Genomic DNA, 7188 nt, shown 5'->3' with positions numbered 1-7188 from the left:
CTAACGTGATTTTTTTGAGGTCATCACACCACAGCGTACATTTAAATGATACGAATAATTACAGCAGCATAAATAGCTTTTATTTTGGAGGACACTTCCGCTGTCCTGCTGTAGGTTTTGCCGCTAACTTGTCAGGCCGCTCAGCTCCGCTGCTCTAACTCTAGTTGAAAGCTCAGACTATCAGAGCTGCGTCTCCGCGACAGAAAACACCCACTCTCATTCACTCCTCCGCCCTCTGGACTCTTCTTTTATTTTTATTCTATATTTTTTTATTACATCATTTGGGGTTAAAACTCTGTAGTTTCTTCCTCTAACGCCGCCTGGTATTTTGTCCCTCCGCTCTGTAGTGAGGTAGAAGCCAAATCAGCTGCTAAAACACGCGTGGATGTGGGTCTGTCTCCCTGCTCACCATGACCGGCTGAGTCACCAACTTAGCACCTAACAGGTAAGATTGAAAACAATTATCTTTGGCATGTTTCTGTTAGAACAAAAGAGGAATACAATAAAAAGATCAATGTTTTCACCAACTTTTTGCTCTACTGGTTTATCAGTGTCCCACCAATAAATGCATCATTTCCCAGATTACCAATCTGACCATTTAACAGTCTAATCCCAGACTTGTGTCCACGCTGGGGTCCCCGCTTTGATGTCAGCTGATAGAGGAATGTCTGTTAGTTTTAGATTTCTCCTTCACCTGCCGCTGCTCTGCAGCTGCCTTTGCAGAGCAGAGCCCTCCGCCACCAGCTGACCTGGACACAAGTTTGCAGGCTGTGAAATATGCGCCCAGGTTTGTGGATGATCGGCATGTGGTGAAACATGAGCCGGGCTGCAGGGGCTGATAAAGGAGCGGGGAACAGTAGAAGTGCGTGTGTCGGACAGAAATCCCTCCTCAGTGTGTCTGTAGGGTTTTGTTGAGATGGCTATAAATGGAAGATGGAGGTCTGGGTTCGACTTCAGCTCCCTGCCTGTTCAGCGCCAGCTGTCAGATTTAATCTGGCAGAATATGTAGAAACAGCGCATGAATAAATCAGGTCCAAACCTCACCATAAAGTGAACAGTCTTCTGAACTGCAGGAAGTCCTTTATATTTTGATATAGCACTTGCCATCCATTTTGAAAAGTGCATGATATAGATTGTTGTGGTTGCATGCTTCAGCCTTTAACCTCAATCATGCAGCTCTTTGTTTCCAGACATTTTTGAATAGCTGGCCATCTGTTTACTGAGGGCTCTGCTCCAAAGAATGATATCACATTACCTGCTGTGGACATTAGGGATGAATGGAGGTGTGCCTTTAAAGTTATATCAGAAACACTATTGTATATCTAAGGTAGTTTTTTCTACACACACCAGGCCCATTATTTTAACCGTTACTTGTCATCTGAAGACATCAGGAAAGACATTTATTGATGCACCAAACATTATTTCTACCAGTCAACTAAGACCAATGTCAACTTCTAAAGGTCTGATCACCCCATTCTAATTTTAAAGGAGAAGTCAAACTTCTGAAAGTACTTTAAATATGAAATGATTACATACTGTTCAATAAATGATAGGTATATTTAATTCATAGTAATTTAATTTGAATGTGGTTTACTTGAGACATCCATGTTTGTCAAAGAACACTACTGCCACCTACTGGTTTGTGACGTCGTAGTGCGGTATCGGCTGTTGATCAAGTCCCAGTGCTGTATCTGGTGTTTATCACAACGCGCTATGATCCAAGTCATCGTGAATTTGGAAGAACATTCTTCTTATTAATTAGTATTATTTGTTTTCATCAAGACACCTGAGCTTGGTTGGTTGAGCTTTGATTGCTAAGTGCAAAAAAACAGCTGATGCCAGGCTGTTCTCCACATCCAGTCTACTCGGTTTTGATGTATGTCAAAGCTGAAGGTGAACTAAAATATTTTCATGTACCCCTTGCAATGCACACGTGGACCACTAGGGGTATGAGTACCCCCGGTCGGCAATCACTGCTTTAATTTACAGCAGCTCTGTTCTAAAACATTGAGATCTTTGTCTGCCCCTTTTTTCCAATTCAATAGCCCCCCCGCCTCTCCCCCCGAAATATCAACTAACATGCTTTTACACAAATGGTTTGGCACAAAACAGCAAAACGGGCAATGATGAAGAAGTAGGCCTACAGTGTTGTATACTTCGCTCCGACATAGCTTTTTACAGTTTTCTGCTTTCTTTGACTTCATTTGACCCCCTTACTAATACCGGGCAAAGCCAACATTGGGTCGTCCCTACATTAACAACTTTCACACCACAGAGTGCTGTCAACCAGATGCTTTCGTTATCATCCTTATTAAAAGGCTGTTATTAATAATTGAACTTTATTGACCTCACATCGGAAAAATTTATCTCTGCATTTGACCCATCCCCTTGGGGAGCATTGGGCTGCCATTCTGGGCTGCAGTGTAGGGTTAAGGGTCTTCATCAGAGACCCAGGGTGGCAGTCTGTGGGAGTGGGGTTCAAACTCAGAACCTCGGGATTCCAAGCTCTATGCCCTAACCATTAAGGTGCCACTCCCCCAAGGTAGAGTCATCAGTCCCATAGAATGGCTTCAGATTGGGCCTCCTGCCTACCAGTAGGCTTAATAGGTTGTTATTACAGAATGAATCCTAATCTTAACTCTAAGGTAATTCCTTTTTTACCTGCAGAATTAATTTATGCATTTATGTGTAATCTGAATATCATTTTTGTTAGTCTTCAGGTATTGTAAAAAAAGAAGTAGTTTGGCATGTCGCTCTTATCGAAAAACCCTTACGAAAACAATCTCATATCCTGTCAGATTTATTTTTAAACAACACATTAAATCCATGTGACTGAAACAAGTAGAATCCACTTGAAAGTAGAGCTTTAAAACATAAAAAAAATGGTAGGCTGTAAATAAAGTGGATAAAAAGTATAATGTAGGTAAATAAGACGGGAAACTAAAGGTATTAGATGTGGCCGAAGCGGCTGTTAACAGAGCTGCATGTCATCAGCCATAAGAAACCTACTAGAAGGTAGAGGAGGCATAGTCTGAAGGCATTCCATGGGATTGATAACTGCTACTAACAGACATTTAATAGTTGAATACAGTACATCCAAAACAGGTGTGTCAACCAGGAGTTGTTCTCTGATTATGAAAAGGTGTTAATTATGGTTTTCCAATTTGATGGTCACTGGCCAGGGCTGGAAAAGGTCCTGTTTGCCAGTAGATTTCTTGGTGGATATAGAATGTTTAGTGCTCTTAGAAAAATAAAGTAGAAAAAAAGAAAAGAAATTGAGTTGTCTTCATGTTGGTGGCCAAGATTTCTCCCAAGATATTGTTCTTTGTGTCTACAAAGATGTCTAAGATACTAGTTTGAAATATCCACATCTCATCAGATTTAAAATGTAAAGCAGAAATGACTGTTTTGTTGTGGCCAAACTCAGGAGGTTCACAAAATGAACTACATGGAGGAAGTGAAGAGGTTGCCTCTTATTCTTCTCAGACCTTTTACGACCCAGAGAGGAATGGGTCGAAAGGCCACTTCAGATGCAGCTGGTCATTGAAAGGCAATGCTCTACTACTGAAACCATCACTTTCCTTTGGTTCGTATCAATCATAAAAAGTGACTGCCGGGCATGTTTGCCGCATGGAAGGCTTTTTTCTGATTTATAGGAGTCAAGGGTCAGGCACATAGTGAGGCGGGTAGTTCATCTATTAGCAGCGTGAGAACTGGGAAGGAATGAGATCAATAAAACAAGATGGTTATAATGTTTGAGTTGATAATATAGGAATCTCTACACCAGTCTGTCCCATTCTGTATTAAGATGTGAGGTGTATAATGAGCTTCATTTTTAGCACTTCATACATGAGCTGTGCAGTGCGTCATCATACAAACGGGAGAGGAATGTCAGTCTGGATTGCTTCTCGTAAATAAGTGACTGCGCTGTTAATTAGAAGCAGAGGAAGAAATCAAGCAGAATGGAACCAGAGTGTGAAGATCCTGACCGTGTAGGTGAATCTGTGTCAGAGAGGGGAAGAATGTGCAAGAGAATTTTAAAGAGACAAGTATTTTGAGGCGTTTCCCATATCGGTCGCTGGAGCAGCTGGTGGTCCCTCATGGTACATTCTTCCCTGCCTCCGTATGTGTGTGTGTGTGTGTGCTGTAATGGGGTGTGGGAGAACACTTGCTCGGGCATCAACTGTGGCCACAGGCATCCCTGGGAAGATAATGGAAACTGAGAGCCATTGTACAAACTCTAACCTCATTCTTCATATTTTCCTCCCCTTTTTTCCAAGTCATTCCTTTTCTTATTCGTAAAGTTAATGCAAAAACATCTCACATTTGCTTAAACTCAGCTTCAGATCTGTTGCTATCTGTTGAGTAGATTGAATCCCCCTGGACTCAGTAAGCCCCCGAGAGAGTTGGCCGACAGTCAGATTGGCAGCCTAATAAATACTCCTTTTCATTAGAGGCAAGCCTCTATTCCTCTATTTGTTGTGCTTAAATGGAAATCCTCTTCCACCCTCTCATCCTATTTACTGCACAGACTTTACAATAAAGTAACAGAACGTCTGTCAAGAAGACAACTTAAGCAGATGTGTCAGACGGTCACATTATACGCCTGGGTGCTTCTGAGGTTCCAGAGTGCAAGTTTAGTCTAATTTAAAATCATTTTACTCAGCAGACAGATAGCGGCTCCTGGTTAACCACTACTATACAATGCCATCAAGGTTCACATCTTGGGTTGCTTTGTGCCAGACTGGTATCCATATGCAACTATCACCATTACTGGTTTAGGTTACAAGATGGTTCAACTGCCAACAGCTGTCCAATAATTCTTTTTTAGACTAGTATTTTTGTATCTGGGGCTCAGCTTCTTAGCAGCATTTTTGCTCTTAAGTGTCGACTGTACACTTATTTTAAATTAGTGAAGCATGTACAATAGCGTAATAATCATAGAATTATTTTGGATTCTGGTTGGCTAAAGCATCTAATAGGTTAAATCAGGAAAACTATGCATGGGAAAGTTATTAGTGAAGAAAGATGACTCAGCTTATTTGAGTGTCAGTGAGATGTTAAACAAAGAAAGTTGGATGAAAAGATGAAATTCCAGTTTAATTCTGTTCTTCTTCACAAATCCCTAGAGAACAGAAAGTGAACAATGTATTAACAGAGAAAGTAGGAGAAAATAGCAAAGGACGAAAATTGTAAGACTATTCTTGAAAAACCTTTAAGGCTGCTTATTCAATCTGCCACAACAACAGGTTTGACTTTACCTGAGGTTCAATATGCTTCAGTGAAGATTTTCAGTTCTGTCTATCTTGGGATATTCTGGAAGAATACATTCTGACAAACATTTTTAAAATCTAACAATCAGGTTACGTGTCTTCAACCTGTTCTGGGAACTCTAACTACATAATTTCTCCATTGTGAGATCAATAAAGTTATATATATATTAAAAAAAAGTGTTGGCCTAGTGGTTAGAGCAGTGCGCTTGTGCTCTGAGAAGGTTGTGAGGAGCCTTTTGGATCCCCACAGCCTGCACTATGGTTCTCTGAGCAAGACCCTTAACCCCACACTGCTCCCCAGGCGCTGCACAATGGCAGCCCACTGCTCCCCAAGGGGATGGGTTAAATGCAGAGAGTTCATTTCTAATTCTATTTTTTATTTCACAGTAGAAGGTGCTTCAAATGTCAGTCAGCAAGCAGTTGGTCTTTATTTTGAACTATTATCCAGTCCCAGTTTATCTGCAGATCTAGGAAACCTCTGGATTAATTTGAACCCTTTCTGACAATAGGACTCCTTAGATAAAGACTGGCATAAAACGGCAATACTTGTCAAACCTGATCACACATATGTTAAAACACTCAATTTGTGAAATTCTCACTGTAATTGTGCAAGCTGATACAGATAGTTGTTTCTCCAAAATTATTTCCAAACTTGAAATATTTGTATAATAGCTCCGAGTTTAATTTAAAATAAAAGGTGGAATATGTTGAACTGAATCCTTGGTACAGTTGTTAATATGTGCTGACTGTTTTTATGTGTTGAACCATAAAATGAATCTCCAAATTGTATCGTTTAGTTATAAAGGCACCTTCGCGTTGAATTGGAAAAGTAAGAGTTGGTGTTTAAATCTGTGTTTAAAAGTCATCTGGAGGATTGACTTATTGGAATTGCTGTTTTTTTGTTTTGTTTTGTTTTTGCAGTGCTGTTATTTTTCTTTTTTTTGTGCAGCTCTCTTGATAAACACTCATTGTTATGGTAATAATTGCAGTCACAGATTTTTATTATCAGCTCTTTACCAAATGAACATTCAAAATTGAATTGTTAACAGTTTTCATCTTCGTCTTTTCTCTTTCCATTAGTGGTTATCATTTATATTGTGCACAGTTTTCAATAAAGTGCAATTAGGTAATTGTCACAGCTGTAAATCTCATCTGCACTCAAGATTTATGGGATAGACTGATTACAGTTTAAAATTGTACAGCCAGCTCTAAATGAATTCTCTTTATTTGTATCCAAGATGCTGTTTCTTTCTGGAAGCTTGACTTGAGTGACTAATATGAGCAATATGGTTACCTTAATCCAGGTTAATGTAATCCCTTTTTTAAGTGTAATCTTCTTACACAAATTCAGAAGATGGAATACCTTATTAGACCCAGAGGGTGGGGTTTTTATTGTTCTGAAGCAGCTCTAAGTCTTGGTACAGTTGTGTATGTGCCCTGTCACCAGCTTTTGGCTTCGGCTACATCCCCTGTTCTCTTGCACAACTCCCCAGAGAGTCGGGGTCCAGCCTGCAGCCCATCATCTACACAAAACCTTAAGCCCCCAGCTGCCCTTCCCTATATTGCCTCAGGCTCTCAACTATTTTTTCTTTCTGTTTAGAACACAAAGAAGTGTATTTTTCTGATTAGATTGCAGCAGTGAAAATAAATGGATTATAATCTTGATCTTGTTTTTGTTAAAAGAAAAGGTGCTTCCTATTTGTTGATAAATTAGGGATCTGCAGTACTCACACACTTAGATTTCAGTGCAACCATGATGCTGTAGTCAGGACTAAAATAGATTTAACTAAGATTGAGATTAACTTTAATATCTTATTATCTGGGAGCTCTATCACAAAATCTTTTTATTTTAATGTATCCATCTTTCTATAAGTATATAAGTATATATCTATATATATATATATATATATATATA

The 7188-nt window shown here is 39.6% G+C and overlaps 1 protein-coding gene across 2 annotated transcripts in view; it reads left to right on the top strand.

Annotated features, from left to right (window-relative positions):
• The first annotated feature begins 194 nt into the window (after positions 1-194).
• The window catches only part of LOC107100289 (plexin-B1-like), a 101428-nt gene continuing 94434 nt past the window's right edge, over positions 195-7188 (top strand). For both annotated transcript variants that reach the window (XM_015398722.1, XM_015398721.1), the window contains exon 1: positions 195-445. The gene's annotated coding sequence lies outside the window, so the exon portion shown is untranslated. The remainder of the gene's footprint in view (positions 446-7188) is intronic.

Source organism: Cyprinodon variegatus, unplaced genomic scaffold (assembly GCF_000732505.1).
Source record: "Cyprinodon variegatus isolate N-32 unplaced genomic scaffold, C_variegatus-1.0 Scaffold955, whole genome shotgun sequence".
Lineage (NCBI taxonomy): Eukaryota > Metazoa > Chordata > Actinopteri > Cyprinodontiformes > Cyprinodontidae > Cyprinodon > Cyprinodon variegatus.
This window is presented reverse-complemented; position numbering and strand designations above follow the sequence as displayed.